Here is a 13,801-nt window from a genome sequence, read left to right as displayed (position 1 = left end):
TCCTTTTGGCAGAAATGAAGAAGTTCTTCATTCATTTGAATAGGCCTAGCCTTGGTTGGAATCTGTTTGTCTGAAAAATCTTTTTCATAAGGAAGTTCCACCATATGGCTCCTTCTTTCCCAAAAAGCGTTGGGTAGATCAGAACAGATGCTGGATTGAATATTTTCCAAAATATTCTCAATCCTTGATTTAACAGAAGGTTGTTGCAATTGATCCTCAATGGTTCTGTAAGAGATTTCTTCCCTGAGGAAGTTGATCTGCTTCTCCTTGTAGGATATGACGTTCAAAGTCTTATCTATGGGAGGTTCAGAGAATTTGAACAAGATAGGCTGTCCAAGATGCTGAACAGTGATGCCGTTTTCGTCAGTATTATAGGGGAAGAGCTTCTTAATGAAAGGGGTCCCTATAATGATTTTTTGACTCAAATTTCTGACTAACAGAAATGGAGTTTCGATTTCAAGACTACCATTTTTTATGATAGCTGAGGGGATTTTATACTTGATCTTTAGTCTAGATCCTTCAGCAGCGCTGAGCTTCTCAGTGGTTTTCTCAAAATATCTGGTGGGAATGAGTCCCTCCGAGATACAACTGGAATCTGCCCCTGTGTCAAAGAGGGCAGGGATTTCGAGAATAAAATCTCCTATGAGGATTTTGGCATGGATGAAGAATTTCTGAATGGTGACCTGGTTAATATTCTCCAGAAAGTCTTCGCAATTGTTGTTAGGAGCAGGATTGGAATCAGGTACAGAAGAATCATCTTCCTCATAATTTCTAGTCAGTTTTTCTAAGATAAGCTGCTGACTATTTTGGATTTGTTTGAGACTTTTAACCTCAGTCTTGAGGGAATTGACTTCAGATTGAAGGTCTTGAATAGTGACGGGTTTGACCGTAGATTTCTCAAGACGCTTGAAAGTATCTCTAAGATTGAATTTATTGGTGGTTATAGGACTTTTGGGAGGCCTATCTTCAAGAGTAGACCTGAGGCGTTCCAAATAGATTTTCTTTTCCTCAGGATCAGGGATAGAATTAATGGCCCTGAAGAGAAGGTCTTGTTCATTGGTCAAAGTGTTGATGGACAAGGTATTGACGGAAGATGATGATTGAGAATCATCATTCTGAATTTGATTTAGGTCTTCAGAGACCTCAGAATCCGAAGGATTAGATTCTTCTTCATCAGAAGTTTGAATGAGGAGATTATTGATCTTGTCCTCGATCTCAGGTTCAAGATGAAGCTCAGAGATTCTCCTTTTGAGTCTGCAATACCTGCTAATATGGCCCGGCTTGCCGCAGTTGTAGCAGGTAACATCTTTTCCTTGAGAGGGTCTAGTCTCAGGAGGGTTCTTTGGAATTTGCGAAGATTGGGGTTTTGATCTAGGCTTGGGTTTCCTATGATCATTCCTGCTAGATCTCTTTCTCCATTGTTGTTTGGGAGGAGGATCTTGCTTTCTGGGTTTAGGTTTCTTGGGACAACCTTGAATTCCGAATTGTTCGCAGAAAGTACCCAAATCCCTGCGATTCTGAGACTTCTCCTTAGTGAGTTGCTGTTGGATTTTGTCATCCTGACAGATTTTGAGAGCAACTCTTTGAATGATAGCTATGAGCTGTCCATAACTAAGGGTGTGATATGGGATTTCTCCCCCCGGATTTTGGCTTCTAAGTTTCTCACGAACTTTGTCGCCAAAAGATTTAGGAAGACCGGCCAGGAATTTCTCTTTCCAGAAGGCTTGTTGGCTGTCTTCACGGGTGTAAACCCTGGTCAGGAAGGTATCCTTATACCATCTGAAATCACCCAAAGATTTGCACTTCAGATTGGACAAAAGATCACCAGATCTGTCCTTGATGAGGGAAGGATCTCCAACAAAATGTTGGGCTATGGTAAAGATTAAGGAGTTGACAGCATCAGAGATGAATTTGCCATCTTCCATGATAGGATTACCTTCTTCATCAGTCTTGACAGCGGTCAAGATCTGATCCTTCTCGTCTTGAGTGAGATAATTATCCCACCAACCTTTGAGCTGGCCACAGAAACCAGCAACCAAGACTTCAACGATAAGAGATTCAGGACAATTGTTGGCGGTAACATAGGCAGTGGCTACCATAGTCATATTTTGGAGGATTTTGGTGATGCCATACTCGTTTTCACCATCAATATTCCATTCATAGACATTGTTGGCACTGAAGCTTTTGAAGTTTGAAGATTCTTCTAAAAGAAGATCAGGAGCAGTAGCTCTAGGATAGTAGAGCTTGGTTTCTTTTCTCCACTGATTCTTAGAATTGTGAATGACAGTATTGACCGGAATACTCTTGATAGATTGAACGTCAGACTTCATAGATTGAATATCAGAATCAGACTCAACCTTACCATCTTCAATATTATTTAAAGAAGTAGAGGTATTACGAGTAGAAGTACGAGTTTTTGGAGGAGGAGGAGCAGTAATAGTGGGATTAGAAACTGCTTCCGGAGTAGGTTCCGGAGTCTCAGGAGGTTCCGGAGTCTCAGGAATAACTTGTTTGAGAAGCTGAAGTTGCTCAACCACCTTTTGGAGGAGCTCATTGTCAGATTCCTTTTTTGCTCGAAGAGTTTGAGCCGAGTGTCTGGAACGGCTACTGATTTGAAAAGGTTTGAAAAGAGGTTTTTCAAGTTGACATCCTTTAGGGATATCAAGATTAGAAGAGGAAGGTTCAATCTTGACCTTTTCTTTTCCTTTCCTGGAAGAGGAATCCTGCACTTGGGATTCTCCAAGAATTTGAAGATACTTATTGGTATAATTGGATTGTTCCATGAGGTCTTTGATGTCTTTACCAGTGACATCACCTTCTTCTTTCCTAGTCTTGAAGGGAGAAGCTAGGACAGGTGTAGATTGAGCTCCTTTAAGAAGGAAAGGAGTTTTAGGTGGCAGGTTAGAAAGGGTTTCTTTTCCATCCTTATGCTGCCATTTAACCATGTCAATTTGGAAGGGGTAAGATTTCCAATTCTTGTTGGCATAATCTTGAAACCATTCAAAAAAGAAGATGTTTTGCTGGGTTTTCTCAAGGAACCCATAGAATTTTTCTTGGATCTTCTTTCTCTTTTCACCCTGATACTTTGCAAAGAACCATTTTCTTTGCTGAGTCCATCGGTCAGAGTAGAAATCTGCCTTGATACTTCCTTTGTCGATGACGAATTCAGTAGTGATTGCTCCAATGAAATCAGAAGTTTCTCCAGGGGTTTCTAGAGAAGAATACGTTGGAGATAAGGTGGATTGATGATCTTCATCACCCTTGTCATAGGTAGTCTTGACAGGAGTGGTATTGACATATCCAGCTAAATGGATAGTAGATCCGTCATGAGAGAGGGAAGGTCGAGCACTAGACTCAGACTGGTTCCTTCTAGTCATAGAAAAAGATCTTCTAGACATGGCGGATTGGAAATCATTTGAGGACGTCCTAATAGATCTAGGGATAGAGAAGGAATTTCTCCTATCAAAGATGAGATCTACTTGGCCAGATTGGTGTTGGATGATTTCACGAAACTCAGGAGTTTCAGCAGGTTGGGCTGGAGTAGCCTTTTCCAAAGACCATTTTTCTGGAAGGGTGATATCACTCCATTGGATGGTTTTGGGCACAATAACATTGGCCTTATCATAATCTGTGAGGAAGAGGGTAGTTTCTCCAGATTTCTCACAATTGGTTCGCAAGAAATAAGATTTGATAGAGTTCATTACCTTGTATTGAACCCTGTAGATCAAAGAGATTGGAATGGAATCTTCTTTCATATCAAGGCCGTGAAGCTTGATATTTAGGAAGAGGACATCAAGGATGTTTTTATCTTCCAGACTAACAGTTAGATCTGGGAAGCAATTGAAAAAGATTGGTCCATTACTCAGGCTGGTTTCAACCGTTCCTAAGAGGGAGTCATGGAATTGATTATGTCTAACATCCCTAAGACAAAGGAGTACAGCGATGTCAAGAGATTTCCTGGTTAGGGGTTTAAGACCAACTTGAACACTACCTATATGAAGATAGTTGAAGTTCTTGCTGATATGTTCTTTGATGCTTTTCTCGGAAAGCAGATGGATTTCTTCATCATCAGATCTGAGCTTGTAGGTTTGCTCAACGGTTTTGATAATGAAATCTGATCGTTTGAAAAAGGATCCGTTTGGTTTGTAGATCTCAGCATGAGAAATTTTTGGAATTTCCCAGTTGTCAAGATCTTGATTGATATCTTCAAAATGAATTTCTTCTTTGAAGACAGATTTGGATAATTGATTGGATTGATGAGGATGATACTTACGGGTGAGGAAGATTTGTCTTTTATGATGCTTCGCTCTTTTTCCTCCAAGCTTTCTTTCAAATCTTCCCAACCCTCTTCTTTATATATAGCATATATATATAGCACACTTGAGTTTTTTTGCATTAAATACATGAGAAAAACTCAAGTGTTGCATATTAAAAGCATCAAAACAAAAAAATTGTAATAAATAGATTAAAAAATAATTAAATTAAAATTGAAAATTATTATACTGTCAAAAACTATTAAAATATTTACATTAAGATTATATATTGTCAAATAATTATATTTTAATTTAGGTAAAATAATTTTATAATTAAAATATTTCTATTTATATGTAAATGAGACTTCAGTATACATTAAATCCATTAGACCATAAAACTCTCATACATTTGTATTAAAATATATTAAGAAACAATAATTTTTCTTTTTTAAAAAATTTATTAAGAACTGAAAAAAAAATTATTGTAAAAAACTATTCAACTTCTTACATTAATAACAACATTCACCAACTTAAAATTGACTTAAAAAAAAATTGAAATTGTCCTAAGTTTTACATTTAACAAATATTAAAAGTTTAAATTAGTTAATAATCAAATAATTTTTTAAAATAAAAATTAAAAAATGCCGCTAAAAGGTATTTAATATTAATTATAACATATATGTGAATTATCGAAAAAAGTATTAAAATATATCATGAGTAAAAATTACTCGAGGAAGCATAATAGAGAAAAATAATAATATCCAAAGTTGTACTCCCTCTGGTCCTATTTATAAGCATGAAAGAGAAGAAAAACCTTGGTCCTTTTTATAAGAACCAAATGAAAGTTTGAGCTATATTAATTAATTTTTTCCAATGATGCCCTTATTAATTCTAACTTGTAAAATGTGTCTCATTAATTATTCTCTCTTTCCCACTTTCCAACACTAATAACAAAGGGTAATTTTGGAAGTTTATTTTGATTTAAGACAAATTTAATGCATTTTATCTAGTTTAACTACATTTCTTAAACTATGTGAATTTTTTTTTGTTGCTTATAAATAGGACCGGAGGGAGTATAAATTTTTGTTGTGGAAGAGCTATCCACTTAACGTGATCGTAGAGTCTCGAAGGATGAGTCTCATGGCTATCATTTGTGAGGAAACATTTAGAAACCAAAGAAGTTGAATACATTTAAATTCACTAGATAAGATTTTACGTTATTTAAGTTATAAATTATTATAATACCAAAAATTTAAATTAATTTTTATTCTTGGTCTTGCCAGGTCCCAACAAATATTGAATTTTCCGTTTAAAAGTATAAAAAATAAAATTAAAACTTATTTCATGATTTTTTAGAAAGTAGAAATATGTTTATTATAAGTGAGGGAATTAACAAGATACACAACTCTTCCCAAAGGGATCAAAAAACTAGCAAAGCCAGATAGTAACCATCCCCAAAGCCTAAGAAAACGAAAAAAAAAACTTGTTTTATGATATTAAACACTTATTACTTAACCTTTTTTTCCTAAATTTATATATTTCAAATTAATTTAAATAATTTTTCATATTAAAATTATAAATAAATTTATAAATTGTTTTTATACGAATAATAAAATATCAATAATTAGATTTGAGTATTATTAATTATTTCCACACAAAAAACTCTAATTATATTTATTGAAATTTCTTAACACAAATTTTCTATATTTTTAATGAAAAAAAAAATTAATTTTAATTTAATTTAATTTAATTATAATAGTTTATATATAATTTTTAAAAATATTGTAAGTAAACCCGTGCAACGCACGGGTGTAATATCTAGTTAATATTATAAGGTTCAAAATCCTAAATTAGCCTAAACTGTTCAACATAGTGGTAGAAAGGTGACTTGTAACAAGTTTCAAAAGAAAAAGGTGACTTGTAACATACCACATGAAAACACATTTTGCAGGGTATCACATGAATTCATTAATGGTGGATAGAATCACGAATAATGTTTGGTTAACATATATTTTTCAATTTCACCTTAGGTAAATACGGGGAAAAAATGAGTAATTAAATATATGATGTGATAGAAAATGTAAAGAAATATGAAGAAAATAATGTGAAAATGAGATAAAAGAATAAATGAAGTGTGAATAAATCATTACTCATTTACATATATTAACGGATATGAAACATCTCTTTAGCTTTAGCAGCTATCAAAACCGCCACAAACATTTCAAAAGGATGTTTCTACTCTATTAGATATTTGAGTTCAAAAAAAAAAACTCTATTAGATATTTGTGACAGATTTTCAGTCCATGTTTGAAGTCACCGGGTATTAACCCCATGAACTTATTCCTTTACATGAATTTGAAATGTTCGAGTAATACATGTCTTTCTATTGCTACTGGAATGTTATTACATGACTTTGGTGTGCAACAAATGCTCGTCTATAACAAGATAGGTACAACCCCCTGTCGTACACATTATGAATGGTTGAATGTGTAATATTCATTTGGGTTCGTTTTTTAAATAATATAAAAATAAAACAATTTACTAAGATAAAATAATTGGGAAAAAAATTACCACGCTTAATTTGGGTTTTTTTTTTTGAAAGGCCAAATAATATACATTGAATAGGAAGTATAAAAGGTACTTCAACCCAATACATAAAAGGAATAAGAAAGCCCAAAAAACAAAGGAAAAATGTACAAGCTAAAACAAAGAAGAAAAAAAAGGGGGAAAGAAAACAGAGAAGGAAGCCACTTGAATGAAGGAGAGACAAACTAGTTGTTTTATGATGATAGATTAATAATCCATTCACATGCCTTCTCTCATATACAATAGCGGATGTAAGGGACACGGCCATGCCATGGTCACCCCTAATATTTTGATTTTTTTTTAAAGAATATTTTGATTTTCTTTGTTAGTATATATCATGTAAAATTTTATGTGGTACCACTCAAATATTATATATATGTAAAATTGCCTATGACTTCTACTCTTATTTGTAGTCACTTTTTTTACGTAACAGTAGAACTTCATTGAAATAGAAAATGTAAAATGTCTGAACAAATTTAAGAGATAAAACAAGATGAAAGGTCAACATAACAAGCAACATAACAAGCAGTGTTTGGATGAGAAACATAGCACTTAGCTAAATCATGAGTTAATCAATTTGCCTACCTATCTCTATGCACATGGTGAAAAGAAAAAGAAACAAAAGTTGAGGAAAGTAATTTAATCTCATCAATCACTAATGATAGACAAGAAATATGCTTTTTAATTTTTATTCTCGTTTACAGCTCGCACCACTCTAAGACAATCAGATTCAACACAGATTTCTCAATAGTTAGCTTCAAACATTTCTTTATTCCCACGGCTTCAACAGAATCCAACCTCAAGTCCACACAATCACTTGAAATTGCAGCAACCACTGCTTCCCTATCTTGGTCGCAAAACAAGTCAGCATAACCCCAACCATATACAAGTTGCGTCGACGATTAGTTTAAGGAAACTTTCCAGTGGAGGATGCCAAACATGCTTCAGGAGCTGATGTAGTCCTGTGAAATACTAGAAAAATGCAACTGCAGTTGTTGGCTCTCACACAATTCCTTGGAAGCAGACAAGGCAGTAGTGGTAAACACATTTGAAACTTTACCCTCAAAGCAAAAGAGATTTCGAACTCTCTGTGTATGATAACATCCCGCACAAACTTGTTTTAGTCACTTCAGTTGGGGCTTTGAGGAAAATTTCAGAAATCCATGTAGTAAAGGGTTGGGTGGGATTAGACTCCCAAGTCATGTCTAACACTGGTAGGAACGAAACTCTTATAATTTACTCATAATCTCGGAAAATATGGTCCACAATCTCCTCCATGCCCTCACAATCTGGGCACCATGGAGGGCAACCCACCCTTCTATTGCAAAGACTTCTCCGAGCTGGAATCATATTTTTCAGAATCCGCCAAACAAGATGAGCTTCATGGGGGTAAAACCTTGAGCTTCCAAAGGTGCTTCCTATTAGAAATTGGGAGGCCTATACTCAACCACAAAAGCTAGCTCAAGAGTTGAGGTTTGCACAACCCTTATAAACACTTGATTGGCCTTATCTCTAGCCAATGTGGGACTTCTAACACACCCCCTCACGTCCAGGATTTGAACAGACTGGAACGTGGGAACAACAACGGGTGACCCAAATATGGGAGGTCTCCACACAACAAATGGATTTAGGATAGGCTCTGATACCATATTAGAAATTGGGAGGCCTATACTCAACCACAAAAGCTAGCTCAAGAGTTGAGGTTTGCACAACCCTTATAAACACTTGATTGGCCTTATCTCTAGCCAATGTGGGACTTCTAACACTTCCACAAGGAGGTAGAGGGCACTAGTTATGAACCTGGGGCATCTTCCCTTTCCCATCCCTTTACGCAATGATAGGAAGACTTTATTTACAAGATCTTTTATATGATTTTAATTTTTCGATAAGTCTAAAGTGACTGTTAGATATAAATTTCTTTAAAAGTTTCTATCTCTTTGACTTCCACATTTACGTTTCATACATATTAGAGCACACTCTTTTGGTTGTTGCGTCGCGCTGTACCCACTCTTTCGGTAGCTATGGGTTTTAATTTTTGTTTGGAGAGGCAAGTTGTTATTCCATTTGATTCTTTGTTATATGATGCTAATTTTTTTCTTCCGATAATTTTTACGGGTCAAATAAGTTGGTTAACTAGTATCCATTGTCCTCAATCTTTCTAAAACTTGCTCTTCTTATAAAAATGTTACGTATATATCAAATTTGTACACAAAATATGCATGTGAAAATTTAAATTTGTTTAGAAATTATATACACTTTAACTTAGTAACCCTCAAGTCAAAATTCTGCCCTCTGCCGGTTATCATAAGCAAAATTATCACTTCCAAAATACTTATTGTGAACTTTTTTTTTTACATCGGAAAGATAAATTGCATCCTCCAGGAATTGATCCTGGACCTTCCTCTCCTCAACCTATATATTCCTCAACTATTACCACTTGAGCTATCATTTAAGGACACTTATTGTAAATTGTAACAATAATGTCAATTTTTTTATAACCTTTTTAATATATCAGACAAATCATAACTTTGAAATTGAATCAAATTAAACCTTCTTAAATAGTATTATCATATTTGTACCCAAAAGAAATACTACTATCAGACTTATCTAGTTTTAAACTAAATCAAATATTAACAAGAGACTAAAACTAGACCAACACGATCCAGGACTAACCAAGCTATTTTTATTTTCCATTTGAAAAAAAATAAAAATAGAACTCAACGATTTAAGAGGCTTACCATCTCCTCTGAGTGATTCCCGACAATGTCTCCCCTCACGTCGTCTGTGTTCTGTGTGTTGCTGTCTGTCACGTACCTGTATGTGTAGTGTTTGTTGTACCTGAAATTAATTCATCCTTGTGTGTACTGCTTGTGTACTGTGGACTGTGGTGCGTTACTTTTTAGGGTGTCACTTTCATTTATTCTGGTCAAACAATAATTCTTCTCTTTGTAAGTGACCAAATATGAATACATTTTGCACTTTATAAGTGCGAAAAATATATTTTCATAGTTACATGTTTAAAAATTCATTCCTCACACTAGCTTATGGAATCAGACAATATATTCCACAAACAAACTTTCGGTATCTAAAATGTATTCCTCCACACATACTAACTTGCAGTTTGCAAATTAGATTTGACACTTCTAATGTGCGGTAAAACAATAATATAATACACAGGGGAAAAAATGAAGCATGGTGGAAACAGTGGTGAAATTGAAAAAAAAAAACGCAAAAATATAAGATAAGAGGAGAAGAATGATGTTATTGTTGGAGTTTCTAACACACTGAACTAGAGAGAGACAGAGTAAACACAGAGAGAGAGTTGGGGAAAAACGAAATCTGTTTATTCAATTGAGAGTCAACACACTAATGACCCATTATCTTTTATACAAGTCAATCATGGGCTTTTAATACCTCACTAACTCAGCCACATTAATACTGGATCAATCAGCATTAATTCTAGCCCTAATTCCATATTAATTGCATTATTCTAACACTCCCCCATAATGCAATTAACCTATGACAAAGCTACTAAAAAAACAACTCAGCCAAAATATAACAAAGGAAACAAAAAAACCACATTATAATTGTGTAAAAAAAAACCCTAAGTCTTCAAATCAGCCAAGCTTGTGACTCCAATAAGCTTTCTCATTTCTTTGAATTTCTCAATCTTCAGTGCTTTGGTTAGCACATCAGCCAGTTGCAAATCTGTCTTGCAGTACACCAATTTAATCTTTCCAGCTTCAACTTGTTGCCTCAAGTAGTGGAATTTAGTCTCAATATGTTTGCTTCTACCATGTGAGACAGGATTCTTTGCTAAGTCTTTAGCTGATTTGTTATCCACAAGCAAATCAATTTGAGTACCAATACCTGCTCTCAGTTCTTCAAGCAATGATGAGAGCCAGATCCCTTGACAAGCAGCAAAACAAGCTGATATATATTCAGCTTCACAAGTGGATAATGCTACCACTGACTGCTTCCTACTGCACCATGAGACTGGTGCTCCAGCCAAGAGAAATATGTACCCCATAGTACTCTTTCTATCCATGATATCCCCACACCAATCAGAATCAGAATAAGACAGTAGCTTCAACTTGCTTCTACTGCCTTGATGAGGAAATAGTATTCCATGATCCAATGTTCCTCTCAGATATCTCATCACTCTTTTTGCAGCCAAGAGATGAGATTGCTTAGGATTACTCATGAACCTGCTAATCACACCAACACTGAAAGATATTTCAGGTCTTGTGTGGCAGATATACCTCAGGCATCCCACAATCTGCCTGAACTGTGTACCATCAACGGACTGTTCTTCTTCACACAGTCCAAGTTTCACACTTGCTTCAGCTGGTGTCTCTGAAAAATTACTACCCCACATATGAAACCTCTTTAAGACCTCTGAAGTGTACTTCTTTTGTCTCATGAACAAACCACTGTCAGTTTGAATGACTTCCAAACCAAGGAAGTAAGACAAAACTCCCAAATCAGTCATTTCAAACTCTCCTTTAAGCAGTAGTTTCACATTCTCAATCTCAACTGGATTATTGCCAGTTATGAGGAGGTCATCAACATACAAGCATATGTAGAGTACACTATTGTCAGCAAAGAATTTCACATAAATTCCATGCTCAACTGTACATCTTCTAAATCCAGAGCTAGACAAGAATCCATCAATTCTTTTGTTCCAGGCTCTTGGTGCTTGTTTTAGCCCGTATAGAGCCTTTCTCAACTTCAGCACCTTGTCTTCTTGACCTCTGACCACAAATCCAGGAGGTTGATGTATGTAGACTTCCTCTTCAAGTGGTCCATTCAGAAATGCAGATTTGACATCAAGTTGAAATAGATTCCACTTATGCCAACTAGCTAGAGCTATGATTATTCTCACAGTTTCAAGTCTTGCTACTGGAGCAAAGACTTCAGAATAATCCAGGCCTTCCTTTTGCATAAATCCTTTGGCAACAAGCCTAGCTTTGTATTTTGCTATTGTCCCATCAGGTTTGAGTTTTACTTTGTAAACCCACTTTACAGCAATTGGGACTTTTCCTGAAGGCAAAACAGCTAGCTCCCATGTCTTGTTCTTCTCTATGGAGTTGAGTTCTTCTTTCATGGCTTGCTTCCAAGTATCACTGACAATAGCTTCATCAAAACTCACTGGCTCAGAGTCAACTAGAAGTGCCATGTGCTGCACAAGATCCCCATCATCATCAATAGCATCATCTGAGAAGATCTGAAAGTCTCTCAGCCTTGGTGGTAGACTCCTAAGCCTTGAGGGCCTATTGTTAACTGATTGAGGAGTACGTGCTACTTGTAATCTCTCCCCCTCAGCTTCTGTTTGTGAGTGGCCAGTAGTTGCATTATCCTCAAGTTCTAAATGCACTGAGTTAGGCTTAGGTCTATCACCTTTTACTTCATACCAAGTTCTAGACTCATCAAAGTACACATCCCTACTGAAGATTACCTTCTTTGTTTCAGGATTGTACAACTTGTAGGAACCAGTTGAGTTGTAGCCAATGAAAACCAGCATCTCACTCTTGTCATCAAGCTTTTTCCTTCTCTGATCTGGGATATGTCTATAGGCCAATGCACCAAAGATCTTTAGATGACTCACAGAAGGCTTTGTTTTTTACCATACTTCCTCTGGAACCTTTTCATGTAATCTCTTGGTAGGACATCTATTGAGCACATACACTGCAGTTGATGCAGCTTCACCCCAATAACAGTGAGGTAGATTTTTGCATTTAATCATGCTCCTTACCATGTTGAGAATGGTTCTATTTCTCCTCTCAGCCACTCCATTATGCTGAGGAGTATAAGGAGAGGTCACCTCATGCATAATACCATGTTCAAGACAGTAGTTCTCAAACTCTGTGGAAGTAAACTCTCCTCCACCATCAGTCCTTAATATCTTCATGAACTTTCCTGATTGCTTCTCTGCCAAGTTCTTGAAGATCTTAAACCTTGTAAAAGCTTCATCCTTGGTTTGTATCACATCAAGCCAGATTTTTCTACTAAAATCATCTATAAAGGTGATGAAATACTTGCCTCCACCTAAGGAAGGTACTTCAAAAGGACCACACACATCTGAATACACCATGTGAAGAATGTCCATTGCTTTGGAAGTTGTATAGGAGCTGAAAGAGTTTCGAGGTTGCTTACTGACTAAGCAACTATCACAAATCTTCTGAGGAACAGAAATGGTTGGCAATCCTGTAACAAGGCCTTTGGTCTTGAGCAGTGCAAGATCCTTGAAGTTCAAGTGGCCCATTCTGAGGTGCCAAAGCCAAGTGTCTTCAGTCAAAACAGAAGCTGATAAACACTGGGATTCAAGTGCTTTGACATCAAACTGGAAAGTTCTGTTCCTTGATAAAGGAGATCTAATGATCTTCTTCATGGATCTATCATACACATCTAGATACTTGTCCTTTATGTCAATAGAAAAGCCATTTTCTACCAACTGTCCTAGACTTATCAGATTGTTCTCCATCTTAGGAACATACAAGACTTCAGCTATGATTGCATTAGTACCATTTTTCCTTCTAACACATACATCACCAGTTCCCTCAGCATGTAGTATTCTCCCATCAGCAAATCTCACTGAACTTTTTCTAGTGAAATCAAGATTAACAAGCCAATCCTTATTTCCAGTCATATGATTGCTACAACCAGAATCTAGGTACCATCTTTTTATATTTCTATCACTATCATTGGTGAGCATCATGAGAGTAAGGGGTTGATCATCACTACTTACCTCAGATCCTTCCTTCACCATGTGTGCTTCTTCATGTTGAATACCTCTGTGATCAGCTTGCTGTGGTGGTGCTTTACACTCATTCGAAAAATGCCCAATTTTGTTACAATTGTAACATTTGAGCTTCTTCCTATCAATCTTCTTTCCTGTACCACGCCAGTTCTTGTTTCCACCTTTCTTAGTGTTGTCCTGATGATTTTGCTCAGATTTCTCA

Source organism: Lotus japonicus, chromosome 1, assembly GCF_012489685.1.
Source record: "Lotus japonicus ecotype B-129 chromosome 1, LjGifu_v1.2".
NCBI lineage: Eukaryota > Viridiplantae > Streptophyta > Magnoliopsida > Fabales > Fabaceae > Lotus > Lotus japonicus.
This window is presented reverse-complemented; position numbering follows the sequence as displayed.